General features: G+C 38.3%; 1 protein-coding gene across 3 annotated transcripts in view; it reads right to left on the bottom strand.

The window, feature by feature from the left end:
• Positions 1–18,177, bottom strand: part of Fhit (fragile histidine triad diadenosine triphosphatase) — a 1,639,467-nt gene that overhangs the window by 400,822 nt on the left and 1,220,468 nt on the right. The window lies entirely within an intron of this gene.

The raw sequence follows: 18,177 nt of genomic DNA, 5'->3' as shown, positions 1-18,177 counted from the left end.
ACACCTTCCATAAAAGCAGCATCAATGGTCTGAGAGCAGACACACAGGCGCCACATGGAGGAAGGACTCATGAAAAGTCAGAGGGAGACTTTGGAGAGAGAGACAGAAGGCCATGTCTCTGCCGTGCACTCCAACCTCAAGTTCACATCACACAGCCTCTGACAGTGTTCTTTGGCAGCCCACAGCTTCCTTTGGTTTGAATCCTACTGTGTCCCTGTTGTCTGATGAAGGTCACTTTCCTATTTTATGTTCAGTCCCCCAAGAATGGGTTTCCCCCTACATTCTGAAATAAGATGCAAACGGAAAGCATTTTGTAGTTTTGCATTTCAATTTTCTGTTTTGTCAGAGAGTAATTATAGCAAATAAAATATTACAGCTGAGTGTAAATTGTTAGGCAACGAGATCACACCAGGAGATTTTTCTTCCACAAGTTTTTCATCGTAGCATCTTAAATATTAAAATATTGCAAGGCAAGTAACCAGAGAAGCTTCTTTGCTCGCAGCATTAATTTTAAATGAATTTTTCACTGTTATTCTGATCAGATGCTATGAAACACATGATGTTTTCTTTCAAATGAATGGATATGTCATCTGGGAGAAAAGCAGACAGAAAATCATACACACATAGGCATGAACCACACTGGAGACAAGTTTCAACCAGAACAGGCAGCAGGTCTGGTGTAGGAGAGTGAGAAAAAGAGAGGCTCAAAGGGGAACTCAGAAAAAGGAAAACAAACAAGAGAGACTTGTATTTCTAAACAACAATAACAAAACAACAATAATAACAAAACAACAATAATAATTTTTTAATGAAGATACCTTTCAGATTGCAACATCATACTATGTAGTTGATGCTTATCTTTCCAATGTTTAAAAAAATTCCACTAAGATGCACCACTCCCTCCACTAAATCACTGAAAGAGAAGAAAAATCAAAAGATGAGTTTCTTACCTTCCACCAGGAGGGATAAAAAGTATTTTTAATAAAAGATAATATTCTTTCTTTTATAAGAGCAATGGATTTACCTTAAGACATTTCACATTCCTCTACTGTATAGCTCAAAACCAAACACCATCCAATTAAAACTGAAAAGAACTCTGGGATGTGGCCTTCACAAGGGAAATGCTCAGGCTGGGAGTTAAAGAATGATAGCACATTTAAAGAGGAATAATGAAGCAGGAGCTTAATTGCTGTTTTGTTTTTTAAAGATTCTTTTGGAGGAGAAATGAAATTTGTTTGAAAAACTTGTCTTTTGAAGTACACCAGAGTTAAATACTGGAAGCACAGACACCAGTGGTCATAAAGGCAGTAGAGAAAAAGTTAAGACATTTTTCAAGGTGGGAAGAAGGGAAAAGATGAAGGACGGAGAGGAGAAACATCATATAACATGGGTGCAAAATGGTCTAATATCGAACATCTTTTCTCTTGTCACAAAGCTCTACAAAAAAAGATGTGAAAAGAAGATGCAAGAGAAGTAATAGAAGTAAAGAAGAGGAAATAGACAACAAAAATGCTCAGCGGGGCAGGTTATTGGGAAAAATGAAGAGAAAGTGCAATCCTACTGAATGGAGGCAAATATATTTCAACATACATGAATAGGAAAAAGTGGACAAAGTGGAAAAAGATAAAGTACACCCTCACAAATCTGCAATGAGCCTGGAAAACTTTACATCCCATGAGCTGTGGGAAATGATGGCTCAAGACAACTGCAGTTTGGTTTCTATAGACTGAGGGTGTCACTGTGGGATAGTCTGCGTCAGTTTGACAATTACTAGACAAGATCAAACACAGGAAAACCAGTTAAGAAAGCTGATATACCCCAGCTCCATCACTCTCCCATATGAGATTTCATAAATCAGGTACCAGGAGAATCCAAATTCTTTTGGGTAAGGCAAACACTAACTTAACCCATGCTCTCTTAATGCCACCTGATTATTTTTATTCAGACCCACAAAGGGCAGCAACTCAGTTTCACCTCACAGACATGGCATTCAAATGGTTGGTAGATCCACTGAGAAGACATGAAGTGAAGTAGGGAAAAGAGAAGAAGAAGAAGGAAGCTTTTATTCCCTGGTTGTCAGGAAGAAAACTTTTGTATGTTAGACACCTGCCAATCTAGACTCAGTATAGGAAATTAAAAAACTCCTTAACCCTTTAAGAATTACAAAATTATGCTCAAATATATAACGTATCATCTACAGACCCCTATATATCTGTAGTTCTACATATATATAGCTCAGTAGACATGAAGCCTTAGGTTTGAAACCCATCACTAACAAAACAATAAAATACACAGGGAAGCCCATATATCAGCAATTAGGTTAAACATGGATTTGTTTTCCCAATACAAAGCTATGTGTAGAGCTAAGACGCAGGTCAAGCCTGTGCCTCAAGACATAGCATGAGCCAATCTCGGAAAGGTCTGAAGAAGGTACACAAGGCTGTGGCAATAAGGAAAGACTGGATAGGATCAGTGTGCAAGTTGACAAGATTCATCAGCCCTTTTGCGAAAAGTTAAAGGAAAATGTACTATTTAGAAGACAAGAGCATAGTAGGTCATAAGGCAGAGAGTAATTGGAAGGAAATTCTCTTCTCATCCTTTCTTTCTGGTTATTATATGCACATATTATTTGACTAAGATAAATAAGACATATACATGAAACATGAAAATACAGTCATTATCTAATTGTGCTAAAACCATGATATTTGGAAGTATAACTTTGACATTTGGATTAACATTGTTATCTTGAAGTTCATTGCCCTGAGCTCTAGATTCTAGCTTTGGCAGCAATGAAGGAAAACAGTACATCAGGTGTGGCCCAGCTCTCCTACTACATCTCCACCTTAAATCAAAAGACATCGTTTCTTTTCTTGCTACTCACAGTAGCTCCTGGGTTTTGACATAAGTCGAAACAACTATTATATCATGAACATTCATTCCTGTCTTAATTTCTTTTCTAGTTGTTGGGATAAATTTCTCTGACAAAAGCAACTTAAGGAGAAAGGGTCTGTCTTACACTTTAAGATATAGATAACATGGCTGGGAGTTGATGGGAGCTGTGGCAGGGGAAGCTTGGAGCATCTGTGCCCATCACATCTATAATCAGGAAGCAGAGACGGATGACTTCATGATGCCCCACAGCCCTCTTTGTCCATGTACACAGTTCAGATCTCATCAAAAACAGTACCACTCCGAGTGGGTAATTCTTCCACCCTGATTTACTTAATCAAGATACTCCCTCACAGGCATGCTCAGAGGCCTACAACCAGATAGCATTAGATTCTGTCAGGCTGACAATGCATACTAACAACCACATGCTTGAGATGATGGAGGGAAAGGCTAACAGGAAGCTGCCATGTGAGATGTGCATCAAGAGTGCATTCTCCAGCTGTGCGAGCTCCAGAGTCCCAACCCCACAAAGGAAACATGAGATAAAGTAAATCATACTCCAGACCATCCCCCACCCACACCCCAAGATGAAGAAATTACCGTGGACAAGTGCTGCACCTTTCAGATCTACCAATAATCCTACTTCAATCTTACTTATTATTCCTTTAACCATTTGTACAAATAGCTATCAATTACTTCAAGTATTGACTGTGGTGGATGCATCACAAGTATCATGCAATTTTCTTTTTGTCAAGAAAGCCATCCCATACGAAGAAAGTGACCCTTGAAGATGTAACACTTAACACACCGCACGTGACACTTTTGTAAGTGCTGGAGATGGGGTTCAAGTAAAACCATAGCAAGATTCTAGTACCGCACACCACATTGAATCTTGTAAGAGTTCTGCATTGTTGTCTGACATGTATCAAAAAAGAATAACCAGCCTAATGGAGGAGTTTCTAAGCCTGAATCTGAAGCTAAAATCTGGCCCATAAGAGCATGTGGGATACACCTGTTCTCATTTTTGAAACTATTATTAATTTCTATCATTATTAATTTGCTGCCATGCATAGTATGCATTTTACTGCTCCAAGTCCACTCCTACCTTTTGTTATTTTATCTAGAATTAGAATAAATTTCCTAATGATATTCAAGATCATGCCATTTTCTGGTTACCTCAATTATGGGTTTTTTGTTTGTTTGTTTGTTTGTTTTGGTGGGAGGTTGTTGTTTTTAAAGGAATTTTGGGATTTACCATTGAGCTTTATTTTCACTTCCTTAATAATGTTGTACTAACTAGAGCTCTTCATTGTTATCTCCATACATACATCATACTTTTTAGTATATGTTTAGAGTCTATATGTAACATGTGTAAATAGGTGATGGTCAGGTAAACCACAAACTCTCACTTAACTGGAGAATAGAAACAGCATGCTACTTTATCTGATTTCCTCCTCACCTGAGGCAGTGTGATGAACTTGTAAGTCACATCTGTCATGGGAACTCTCAGGTGCGATGTGACCTATCACAGCTTATCAATTGCTGCTATTGTTTGGTGGGTATCAATCTGAGAAGACCTTGTATCTTACTAAAGTCACTTGTGCAGCAGCTCCTCTCTTTCCTTTGAGTGAATGTGAAAGCTCCAACGTTGCAGGCTTTGGGAATTTCTACCCTGCAGCTCCACTCCATCATTAAAGACCCAGTGAAAGCTTGTTATCCAGATAGATGCCCCAATTAAGCAGTACATCCCTGCTCATTGCCCACCGTGGCAGCAGGCTCACAGCGAGACTTGGAAGGGCAGTGACTGATATAGGAAATGGTCTAAAGAGCTACAAATTTACTTTTATTTGTTTTACTTTCACCTCTTCAGTTGTTCATTCGACAAAACACTTATCGACAGCTTTAATGGTGACTTCCAAGCTTAAAAACGTTACTTGTTTTTCTGAAGAGGGAGAAAATGGTTCCTAATTTTCTCAGTAGCATAGTATAACTGATCCTGACATGGCACTAAAGTATCCAGGGTTACATGGGAAGCACTGTGAACAGGAAAGGATAGAAATATTAATAGAGAATTCCAGGCAGCATGGTTGCCCACTGTTGGTTGTGTGCACTACTGTATGAGCCCAGAGTCTTCTATGACTAAAGTTATGACATAAATGGTGGAGGAAGCAGAAGGAACCACACACATATGGTAATTAGCAGGGTACACTTCCCTCAGGGCATTCCCTAACCTAAGAAGTACAAACAACTCAGTCAGTACTGTAATTATTATCATCATTAATTTACTGTAAAAAGTTGTGAACCATGTTCTCATGCATGCTAGGCAAACACTAATCCTAGTTTCATATCTTATTTAGAATCTGATATATATATATATATATATATATATATATATATATATATATATATGTGTGTGTGTGTGTGTGTGTGTGTGTATAGAGAGAGAGATCGATATGGTTATAGGTATAGGTGTAGATATAGATATGTAGATAAATAGCTATAGATAGAGACATATGAATATTAATTCTTAGAGAATTGCATACAACATTCTTTGATCATAATCTCCCCCCAAGTCCTCCCAGATCACCTCCACCTTGTGTCTTTTTAGAAGACAGTGCCTCACAGCATCTGTTCTAGTCCTCTGGCTCTTATACTTTTCCTAATTTCATTTGTTAATTTACCTTCATGGTGCTGGGGTTCACAACTAGAGCTTTGTATTCCCTAGATAGGCATTTTATCAGTGAGTTCTAGCCCCAGCTCAGAAACCGTGAGAATGAGTGTCTCTGTGTGTGTCTGTATGAAATATTAAACCTGATCATATAACACATTTATATTTCACAATTAAGTTGTCAAATATGAAGCTTCTAAGGAGGAATGCTTAATGAAAAACAATTTTCTATACCTGATTTTTAATTAAGAGTCAACAAAAGCCCAAAGGAAATGGCTGATTAACAAAATGGTTATTCTTTGCATAAAACAGAATGCCCTTAGAATCTCTGCTAGATGAGAAAATTAATATTCATAAAATATATGTGTAAAGATGTTTGTTGCTATGCTGCATCTAAGTTAGTAATATTTACAAGTAGTTAAGGAACTTTCAGTTCTTTCATATGTGAACTTCTCCATAGTTACTGAGAAGAGTGGATGATTCAGTAGGACAAAATGTCAAAGCATACCGGTAAGGCAAAATAGGAAACACAGCCCAGGGTCAAGAGTATGATCCTGTTTATGATCAAACACTGGGGGCACTGTATACACAGGGTGCTGGTAAGGAACTAGGCATAAAGAATGGCCTGACATTGTCTGACAGGACAACTTCTGTAGGCTGGAAAGCAATAGTATGTTTTATATGGTAGAATTTGAGTTACCCTTTTGTTTTTAAGTAACAAGAAATGTTTGTGTATTAATCATGTTGTAAAACATCCAATCAGCAAAATGATACCGCATAACTCCAGAAGTAGGTTATATATACTTTAGTTCCCAACTTGTTATGATTCATGAAACATTGTTTAAAATAAAATTCCTAATGTAATCTACCTAATTCTATTATATACTGTAAGTAACAGGGATCCACCAAGCACACCCACTACATTAAACATAAAACATTATTCAAGAACATGGATCCAGCATAGAGACAGGAAACTTCCATGCCCACACAGGAAATCAGTCCAAGAGAGTACACAAAGCATATATTTAGAGAGACTTTCAGGTTTAGACATTATTTTTATATTAAATAATTCAGTCAAATCTAACAATCTGGATACTGTGGCTCAGGGAGAGATTTGCTGCTATTCTGGTAAAGGTCCTTCTCAGGGAGACATCAGTTCTGTAGTTCACATTCTCTGCCTATCAAATATTCATCCCATGCACCCATCATTCAGGTTAGGTTCCCTCAAACAGAATCCATCAAATAATTATGATTTACATTCATAGAGGGGTTTCCACCTTCCAGAGCTCTTCCAAACACACAGTGTCCCAAGAGCTGGGTGGTTATGCAGGAACAGAAGATAAAACTTCAACACAGAAGAGCGTTCCATCTAGCATACTTTCTTTCTGGCTCGCCACGTGTTCAGCTTGTCCTTACACCTTAATGGATGGTTTAGATGTCACATCGCTCAAGTAACATTCCAAGCTTATCTAGGGGTCACCCCTGCACACCTCAGCTGTTTTCTAGTTGCCACTGATAGTAAGATGTTTTCCATACTGTTCTGTAATAACTGCACCCAGAATGCTAGGGGTAAAACCTCTACAGTGCCCTAGATTACCCAAGGATAAAAATACAGGAGTCCCTGTATAGGTGTGAATTGATATAGGCATCAATTATAATGGATGTCTGTGATATGTCTATCCTCATTATCACGCTGTCCTAACAGTTTTGTAAGAGTTCCAAGAATACTTCACTTTTTCCTCTGCCTCCAGAGGTTGCCATATCAGAATATGGTATATCTTCTTACATGGTCAGGTCCATACCTACACCATACTGCTAATATAGAACTGTAATTCTTATTCTTACTATGGGTAAGCCAAAGGATATCTTGTCTCTTTTGTACACAGAGAGTGACTTGGCACCTTTACCTGTCAGACTGTCACTGAGTGACAAAGCAGAGCATGGTTAGCAGTAGATTTCATTACTAAGCTGATTTTGGAGTCATTTGATACCTGAAGCACATAGAGAAAATCAACTAATAGATCCCAAGGGACTCTTGAAGGCAAATCAGGGAAAAAACAATGAATATTTGAGGATCCTGTTAGCATCCTTGGATGCTTCCAGGATGCCCACAATGGGCTCTAAAACTCAGCTCCATTTATAAGTCCCAGCCATGCCTAGTAAGCCTAGGAGAGAAGGGAAGGTAGGCCCTTCTGTATAACACTATCGGAAAGGTATTTCCCTGACTCTACAGGAGTTTTATTCTCCAGTTGTTCTCCTTGTGCTATTTCGGTATATTCCTTAAAAGGCTTAGTTGTTACTGCTGTTGTTAAAAATGGTTGACTTTTTTCCTACATCAAAATAAAAGGTTAAAAAAGAACCATCTGTTGATGGGGCAAAAGAAGGAGGGAGAGTATGCCTGGAGCCCACTAATGGGAAAGTAGGAAGCCAAGACAGAGTTCACAACCAATGTTTTGCTTTCTTTAGTAACCTCCCATCTGCTCTAACATGGTAAGCAAAGCCATTTCTCATCTGCTTCTCTGTGGAATTCCTCACTCACTCTGCCATTCTCTTCCTTGCTTACCATTCAGTTTTCCTCTGACTATAGAGTAGCTATCACCCACAACTGCTTCTGCATGTGTCTCTCAGATGGGACTATCCCAGAGTGGAGCAATGCAGAAGTATAAAATACAAACCCAAATTCAGAGATAATACCAGAATACACATGTAAAAGTATTACTTTGCTGCATTTTTAATTACTCATATTACCTGTTTTTTTATATAGTGCTTTTAAAGGCATAACACTAAGATCTGTCTCATCTGTCTTTCATTCACCAAAAACATTAAATTGGTGTGTTTAGTTGACACAGGGTGGTCACTGGGCAGACAAGATGACGTGGGAGTGGCTTTTTTCTTCCTTCTTGATGAGATGACTTCTATACTACTTAGGTCTGCCTTTGTTCCTCCTTCATCTTTATGACTCTTATTCCACACCCCACATTCTTGACTGTTGTTCCCCTTCCAAGTGCAGTTTAAGCAGCCTCCCTAGGGTAAGACCTGGACAAATGTATGTCTATGTACTAGTGGCAGCAAAGTAGGCATAACTGATTAAAAGGGGGACAGCTATGGCTGCCAAGTCTTGAGCCCTTGGCTTTGGAAACTGACTTTCCAAAGATAGGATAACAAAAATGGCAACGATGAGTGGAAGAAGGAAACAGACATACAGATAGGTAAACACACACAGACACACATATATGCATTCATGGATGTACACTCTCTCTCATGCATACATACACATGCACACACACAGGCACATTCCCACACATGCACATACATCCACACAAATGTACACCAGGAAGGAAGGGTATGAGTCTGGAAGGGGAGGCAAAATGAAAACACAGAAGCCAGGAATGCCATCAAGCCTGGGTCTACCCAAAGCAAAGATTGATTCCAAGGACAGCACCATTGCTGTAAGGGGAACAAGTCTAAGTGTGTTCTAGAATGTTCCCTGCAATATGCCATATGCAAAACCAGTTAACCTCATTTAGAACTGGGAAGACACCTCCTGGATGACAAGTTATCAATGTTACATCATACAAAGGGTCTGGTTAGAGGGCTGCCATCGTCTTTACTACCCAAAGACGTACACCTCTGTAAACAAGAAAACCCAAGAGTCTATAAGTACTTGCTTATATACCAAGCACTGGTTCACAACTTTTATATATGAACTCATTTAAGGAAAGTCACTAAGGTCTCTGTTTATAGATGGATAAGCTGCAGGCAGGTATGATGTCCTGAAGTCAGTGAGGATTCAAACACAGGCAACCTGGACCTCGAGCTACTGTTGCTCAGCTTTCTCCCTTCTCCAGTATCTTCCACTCTCTCCTACTGTGAGCACCAGTATTCCACACCTTATTAGTACTCATTATTCAGCTACATCTGGTCCCAGTTGGAGTGTCTGGTGCTTGAGTGGAGAGATCTAACTATCTTGTTCTTTGAATCCCACATGAGTTCTGCTATTCTAAGTTCATGATCAATACATGCTCAGTGGATGACTACATTATAGCACTGACCCTGGGGATTAAAGAGGATCACAATTACTTACAAATTCTTGAATAAAAATCCCAATGCCTATTTGCCTGGAGTTGAAATTATTAGGTGTTCTTTTTTTATTGGGAAAATGTCTCCAGGTGTGAGTGATTAAAAATTAAACATCAATTAACAATTCAAGTGACTGTCTGTGTTAATAAGTTGCTTATTAACTGCACAGGTAAATATTGTACCCCACCTAATATTTGAAAAGATGGTCCTTTTAGCATATTAAGTAGATAAGAATGGTCTTTTCAAGATTCAACAGTTTTATGAGCACTTCAGTGTGTCACATTTAAGTCTGTAGATGACAAAGCTATTGGAGAGGGTACTGATTGACTCAAAACTCTGCTTTGTTATCATATAAAGTACATAGAATGACAAAGATGGAAAATATTCCACCATCTATGACTCATTAACGGAAGTGTCAAGGAGCTTCCAGATCTCCCTTTGCTGACCACAGCACATATGTGGATTTCTCTCACTTTTCCTCTCTGTCAGATCCGAAGCCCCAGCTCCCTTCCACCGTGGATGGGGGATTTTCTCTGTTTCACTCTGCAGTGTCTTCTTCAGCCCTTGACTATCTGTCTGCTGCCTTTATTCTTCATCTACACCTGGTGTTTCAAAAGATACTCAAATCATCCTGCTCAAAGTTTTGGGCAGGAACTTTCACTGGCTCCTATTTCCAGGGAAAATCCATTCCTTTATTTGCAGATGTAATTGAAGCCTGTCTCCTGTGACTGAAGGTTCTTTAAGGATCTAAATCCTGCTATTTGTCAACATGCTCCTTGGATAGACAGGCTGGCATTTTCCATGAAAATGTATTTGTTCAGTTTCTTTCTTCTGCTAGTCCCCTAGAGGGATACGTTTATTTATGTTTCTGACCATTTTCTTGACTTGGACAATACTGTATTAAGAGATATGATATACTAGAAGCTTGATATTTGACTCATACAATAAGCTGACATCAAAGCTCCTGCAGGTTTATTTTTTATTTTATTTTTATTTTTTTTTTAGAATGAAAGCCATAGACCCAACCCACATCTGGAGATAAGCCAACCTGAGCTATCTCAGAGACTAAGAATCAGAATAAATGATTATATTTTTATTTTTTTCTAAATTTTCAGTGTTACACTTCCTATGCCTATATTTAGTCTTCTTTACTATGTAATACTATCCTATAATCCTTTGATAGAAAATGTGGCTCCTTACCTTTGGGGATATACATCATCAGAAGATCTTACCCCTGGATGGGACCAAATTAAGATTTAGTCATTAACAATTGGTTCAAAAAATGATGGGACTTTGGAAATTAACCTTCAACTCTAAGGGGTTGCATACCACACCTGGCCCACCTTCAAGGTTAGATGACACATTTTGGACAATGTCACTGCTTATGGTTGTCCTGGAATTATGTAGCAGGGGTGGGGAGTGGGGATGGAATGTCCTAAAAGAACTTGCTATGACTTGTTGGCAAACCCACTGAAGTTTTTTCTCTGGTACTTATTGCCCTGATATTTTCCCCTTCCAGTAAGTAAATATTATCCTCTATTTATGATGAATTCTGCATTCACAAACGATCATCTCAAGGAAACTATGGACATTATCATTAGGTTTTCTTTGGGTGAGATGATTTATTTTCTAAGGCCACTGGACTTAGCTTCTCAGAGTACTTGACCCCCTTCCACAAACAGCACTGAATATAAGACAGGAAGGAACGAAAATAATGGATAACCATTCCTGGAAACTTCAATGACCAAAATTTATTGTGGTTACATTTATGGATTAAGATTAGGCCAACATGATTGCCAGTCTGAGTATTTCTGGTCATCATTTTGAATGTCACCTATGGAAGAGCAAACCCTTACTACGATTGAGAAGTAAAGCAGCTTTGACCAGAAATAGGTAAAAGTTTATTTTTTGGATCTAGGACACGAAGCATTCTTAACATGCTCTAAGAGGACTTGTGTAAAGCAGAAACACACTTGCTAGGAAAGTCAAGAGAATAAAAAACGTAGTGCAAAGTGAGGGGAATATCGTCAAAGTCCGTGTGACATTCTTTATAGTAAAAACAAGTGACTAATACTCTGTCCATGATCCACAGGTATAAAGCCCAGGAGAAATCACAGGGAAAACAAGACTCACCAACTTACTTTGCAAGTATTAGTCATTCTATCTGTCTAAGCTAAGGGTTTTATTACTGTGAAGAGATATGACCACAGCACTGTCTAAGCTAGGGTTTTATTACTGTGAAGAGATATGACCACAGCACCTCTTATAAGGAAAATACTTAACTAGGGCTGCCTTACAGTTTCAGGAGTTTATTCCATCATCATCATTGTAGTAAATAGAGTGGCATGCCGGAGATGGAGCTAAGAGTTCTACATCTTGATCTGCAGACAGTAGAAAGAGACTGTTTTCCACACTGGACAGAACAAGTGCATATGAGATTTCAAAGACCACCACTACACTGAACACTTCCTCTAACAAGACCACAGCTTCTCCAAGAAGACCACAACTCCTAATAATGCCACTACCTATAGGTCAAGCATTCAAACACACAAGTCTATGGAGATCATTTCTATTCAAACCACTACACCACCTAAAAAATAATTTAATTGAATTTTATGAAACCATTTACATTTAACTCTTAGTTGTTCAAGTGGTTTGTTTAGAATGGTATTTCTAAAAGCAGTGGTTGAATGAGTTTGTGAATCTCTTGTTTTGTCAGATTTCTGCACTATGGGGTGAAACTAACAGCTGGTAGATCTGGATGTAGTCTTTTCCAGTTTAGCCAGAATATATATATATATATATATATATATATATATATATATATATATTTTACCAAGGAACATCCATTGGAATTGGTGTTCTATATATATTGGAATTAGTGTCACTTGTTATGCAAGACATAAAGATGCTAAAAAAGGACTGAGTCTTGAAGTGTAGCATTCCCATGAGTCAAAGATCATGAGACAAAAGTTCTCCCTGATTGTACAAAAACTCTTAATGTCTACAATTCTGTCCTGGCTATTATCAAGATAGCTTAAACTGATGGTCCTTGGTTGTATACAAAGTATGTTCACTAAGAAAAGCAATCATTAAAGGGTGCTGAGAGAATGCATGTGATCTGCTTATATCACTACCTGCAATGGTCACATGGCTTAAAGGAAAGCTCCAGACAAGTGTGACTGTCAGCTGTCGCAGAAATTTCTCAGTCCTGACACTGGGATATTTTCCTATGTCATAGCACAATCACCTCACACAAGGAAAACCATTAGGAAATGCAATTACTACAGGGAGAGAAGACCTTTTGCAGGCGAACAGATAAAGCAGCTTTCATTAAGAGGTCTTCCTTTTTCATGTTCACCTTCTTCTACTTGAAGATGAAAGTGACTTCATTTTCAAGTGACCTTTTAAAAAGTCCAAACATCAAACACCATAAATATTCAAAATATTCATAATGAAGTCCAGTATTATAATGCTCCAAAAGATGTGCCAAAAACCCAGAAAAGCCTATTTTTCTTTCTTTAAGGATTCAGCTTTGAAAATGATTCATATTTTCTTCATAGGTTCTCATTATATGTTCCTTTTGGAAGAAGGTTAGAGTTCCCTACCCCGAATCATGCCATGAGTTAATGATGCTGAACTGAAAGCCTCCTGGAGAATTCGTTCCTGGCTCCACTATAATAACCATTTTATTATCTAGCTGTTTTTTGATAATATCATATTGTAAATCTTAAATGTACATAATACAATTTAAGTTATTAACATAAAGAGGATGGCTGGCTCTCCCTCATTGTATAATATCTAATAACAAATAAGCAATGATTAAATAGAAAAGTACTCTTTGGCAATATTAATAGTAGTCATTATTTCAGGTAAGACACATCAGTAAAAGTATTTTTTTTAAGATTTATTTATTATTATATGTAAGTACACTGTAGCTGTGTTCAGACACTCCAGAAGAGGGCATCAAATCTCATTACAGATGATGTGAGCCATGGTGTGCTTGCTGGGATTTGAACTCAGGACCTTTGGAAGAGGATTCAGTGCTCTTAACTGCTAAGCCATCTCTCCAGCACCAGCAAAGGGTTTTTTTTTAAAGGGGCTAAAATGATAAGCAAATAAGATACCTATCTTTTTTTCTAAAAGCATTTTATTTCATTTAAAAATTAAAATAATTGTGTGCTCATCCCCCCTCCCACCAATGACGAAACATGATATACATATTAACTAATTACTTAATGTTAAGCATTAGGCAAGTAGATCTTGGGCATCAAGGAGGATGTGATGCCCGTTCTGCAGTGTTCCTGCTAGAAGTGAATGAAGAACATGATTAGAATCAGGAATAAACATCTCATCAAACTCCCAGTTAACAAACATTATTGAAAGCCAAGACCCCATGCTTCTCCAAATTGTCCAAGTCATGCCAGAAAAATTCTGAAGAATGATTTGAGACTGAACAAGATGAAGACAGGACAGATTCATGCAGTGTAATGAGTGTGACCTCTGTGATCCATGTGATCATGATCTAGATGACAATCAACGGAACAAGAAGTCACGTCCTAGTAAGGTTTTAGGATGAGAAATAGCTTGAATCAGTGTGACTTTACTGGGTTGACAGTTGTGTTGTTGATAGTGTAAGACTATTGTTTATTTTTAGGTATTATTATCATTATTATGTATTATTTCAGGTAAGATGCATCAGCAAAGGTTTTTTTTTAACGATTTATTTATTATATGTAAGTACACTGTAGCTGTCTTCAGACACCCCAGAAGAGGGCATCAAATCTCATTATGGATGGTGTGGTTGCTGGGATTTGAACTCAGGGCCTTTGGAAGAGTAGTCAGTGTTCTTAATTGCTGAGCCATCTCTCCAGACCCCAATTATACAATTTCAGACACTAGACATTATAGCAAAGGCAGCACTGGGTCTGAGAGTTGGCTTTCAAAACTTTCAAGAAAAAGGTATACATTTGTAATGGGTTTGTAAACATAGAGATAGAAGACAGTGAAATAAACTATCAATTCCTGGAGAATCTGTCAAGAGCATAAGGAGATTCTTTATAGCACATTTACAATTTTAAGGGTTTCTTTAAAAAACAAATTTAATGTTACTTCAGGATGAAAAGTTAAGACAGGAAGGAGAGAAGGAGAGAGGCAGAAAAGACAGAGCAAGAGAGAGGAAGGGAATTGAGAGAGAGTCTCAGCTCCTTCTGAAAGTGCAGAGAGGCTAGCTTCACCAGGATACAAGGACAGTAAGATCCTGCAGTGAAGCCCACTCCCCAGGCTCTGGCTCCCAAGCTCTTATTAAGGGTAGCTACATTCCTTCTCAGTGAATCTTAACTAGATCAACTCACCTAGAGGGCACTAAGCCAGAAGACAAGTGGAGAGCCAACAAGATCACCTGAACCAGCAGAGCCAGGGCTCAATGATGTACCTGCTCTTAGATGGGTCTATTGTTCTCATTATTTTAATAATAAGAGAGTGTCTACACAACTGTAGCCCACAGTGATTTCTCCAGAGTGGTGGCATACAAGCAACAATGGAGGAAGATTGTTGAGAAAAGAAATTGAGGTTTCGATTTTAAAGCAGTGTAAAGATAGTTTAAAATAGTCTTTCCTCTTGAGGACCCTCCCTAGGCTCCTGCTCTCAGCTATTCCTTCTTTCGGCCCTTCTCTCCCTTGTCTCTGTCACCTTTTCTTACTTCATACCCTCTCTGTCTCTCTCTGTCTCTCTGTCTCTCTGTCTCTCTGTCTCTCTCTGTCTCTCTCTCTCTTTCTGTTTTGAAAACTATTCATCCCAAATGAACAAAAACGCTGTGTGGGAAGGAAATGAGTAGTGAGATGTAGTTACTTCTTCCACTGCCAAGTTCTCAGTTCTTCCTCCAACTCACACTAACCCCCTGGGCAACCAGAAATGGCACTCTTTCCCAGAGCCCGACATCTCTAACTGAAAGGGAGACAATGAATAAGGGCAGAAGGATGAGTCCTTACTGTGCATTAGCTCTAAAAATATGCTCAAGTGTCAAACAGTGTTACATTATTTAAAAGTCATCATCATGATGAAAATGTCCTAATTACAGCCCTTTTCCATTTCAAAGGGTTTTAAACATTGTAAGCTATCATTTACTTTCATTTTAGAATAGAATATTGATAACTAAAACTAGCTTAATTCTCAAACGTAATTTTCAAAGAAAGAAACTGTCTTTTATCATTTCAATACTCTTTATCATCATTGGACAATTCCAACTGTGGGTGCCTAAGATTAACTCAGACCCCCAGGGGTCAAAAGTTTCCTAATAGGTCACTTATATCTTAAAACACTTTCTTTAGATATTTTCTCTGATTTTTGAAAATTGAAAACAGAAAATCTCATTCCCTATTTGACAACATTCATGCATTTTGTATTTTAAGATTGTGTTTGGGGACGGAGGGACACTTTCCAGAAGGGAGAAAGGGTGCAAGATATAAGTTAAAACTTGAACGAAACTATTTTCATAAGGCATAGACTTAATTCAGGTAAGGACAATTTGCATCTGATAGCGCTGTCTTTCAAGTCACCTTAGTTCCTAGTAAAGTTTCCCACACCTCTCTGCTCTACACAGTCCTCCTAATCTCTCCTTCATTCACTAAATATCTACTGAGCACCTATTTATTTATCAGCTGCAGTGTTAACTACAGACACTGAAGAAGAAGCAACTGCTTGAAGCTGCATGGAACCACCAGGCAGCCTGAGATCACATGTAGAATATTCCTGATGAAGGCAAAATGCATGAGGAATGGAAACCTGCCAGAGGACTTAAACGGAGCTAAGAGAGGCAGAAGCAACACATCCAGAAAGACCATCATACTGTTTAGCAGGGCTGTGGCTTACAACCTACTATAAGCTGTCATGGTTACCATAACCAAGTCCAGTGGTTTTCATAGATGAAAACATCTATGTACATGAGAGGACAGAGGAGAATAGCAGACTTGGAGCCATGCCAGGAAAGAGGAGGAATTGGTAAGAAGGAAGATGGAGACAAGCGCTCTCATCTGCTTCCTGACTATACAATTATTCTTATCTCTCTGTTCATAACCTTGTAGGGACAGAAGAATGCACATGTGTCTGTCAAGGTCCGTGCCATGTAAGATATAAAAGGTGAAAAGTAGAAGACACACAAAGTGAGTTAAGTGTTTTTCCAGCTTTGGCCTGAGATGTTTCCAGCAGAATCATTTGAGAGGTTTTTATAGAATACCATATTCCTGGGCCATGAGTCAGGTTTAAAGAAAATGGGTGTCAGGCTGAGGACCTGGATGTGCATTTTAAACAAATTTGAAGAGTTGTCTTCCACATTAAAACTCAAGCTGCAATCTACTTACTAAATTGAAGATCTCTATTTAGACTGACCTGGCGAAAATCCCCTAGCTCATAGTTGTCAGTAAGGCCTCGTCACCACCAACAAGGGGTGGAATCTTCTCCATCTGCCACTCAACCTCACACTCCCTCTCACTGCACCAGGGAATCCAGATTGATGAAGTCAAGTCTGGATCAATCCTATGCATTGTTGGTCATTGGTAATAACGTCGAACTGGTTAATCATTTCTATTACATAGAGGCTAAGCAAGTCCTAACTCAATATTCACTGTGAATAAATTTTACCCAGGAAACCCAAGGCATATATTTTACATACTGTGTAACTTACTGGTGCTGAAAAATGTGGGCTACGGTTTAATTATGCTGTGGTTTACTAACTGTGCAGTGATATACCAGGAACACTCCATTTAAACAAACAGATGTGGAGGGTATGTTGATACATTCGTGTATATTTTTGAGAAATGTAAATAAGATCCTAATTAGAGAAATCACACTGATAACAACCAGACATGCCAAGCATCTTCCCTGTCTCCTTTCCAGGCACCGGAATCACCTGTCAAAAACTTCCCAAGAGAAAAAGGCAACTACAACATCAATAAAAACTACCTGGGTTGAGTGTATCCACAAACTGTCTGAGCCCACCAAATCATCTTTAATATTATGTGTCTTTTGGCCTACAAAGCAGAGATGGACCAGGTCCTCATAGTCCAGGCATAAGATCATAAAAATATAATGACTTGGAACATAAATTTTACATTTTGCAGGGCATATGGTTTGTATATCAACAATTTATTTCTGCTACTAAACCACTAAAATTCTCAGAGACAAATAATGAACAAATAAGTATGGCTATGTTTCAGTAAAACTTTATTTACAAAAACAGGTCGAGGGCCAGATTTGGACTGTACCAATTCCAAACAATCCAAAATATCTGAATAGTTTTTAACGTTGATGGTGCCAGCCTTTGCTGTAAGAAGAGTAAATTACTATTTCTTGGCTTTAAATACCACACTTTTATACCATCATCTGTTATATCTGGCACACTAACCTACTGACAAGGAGGATGCCACCATTTCCTACAATAAAAAATATCATACTTTATAGCATATGACCACTTTTTTTTACAAACAAAATTGTAGACTCCCTAGAGTATGTATGTGTGTGTATATGTATAAACTAGATAAGTA

Source organism: Mus caroli, unplaced genomic scaffold, assembly GCF_978045245.1.
Source record: "Mus caroli unplaced genomic scaffold, Mus_caroli_1 scaffold_12, whole genome shotgun sequence".
In the NCBI taxonomy this organism is placed as follows: Eukaryota; Metazoa; Chordata; class Mammalia; order Rodentia; family Muridae; genus Mus; species Mus caroli.
Note: the sequence above shows the minus strand (reverse complement) of the source record. Positions and strands in the feature narration are given on the sequence as shown.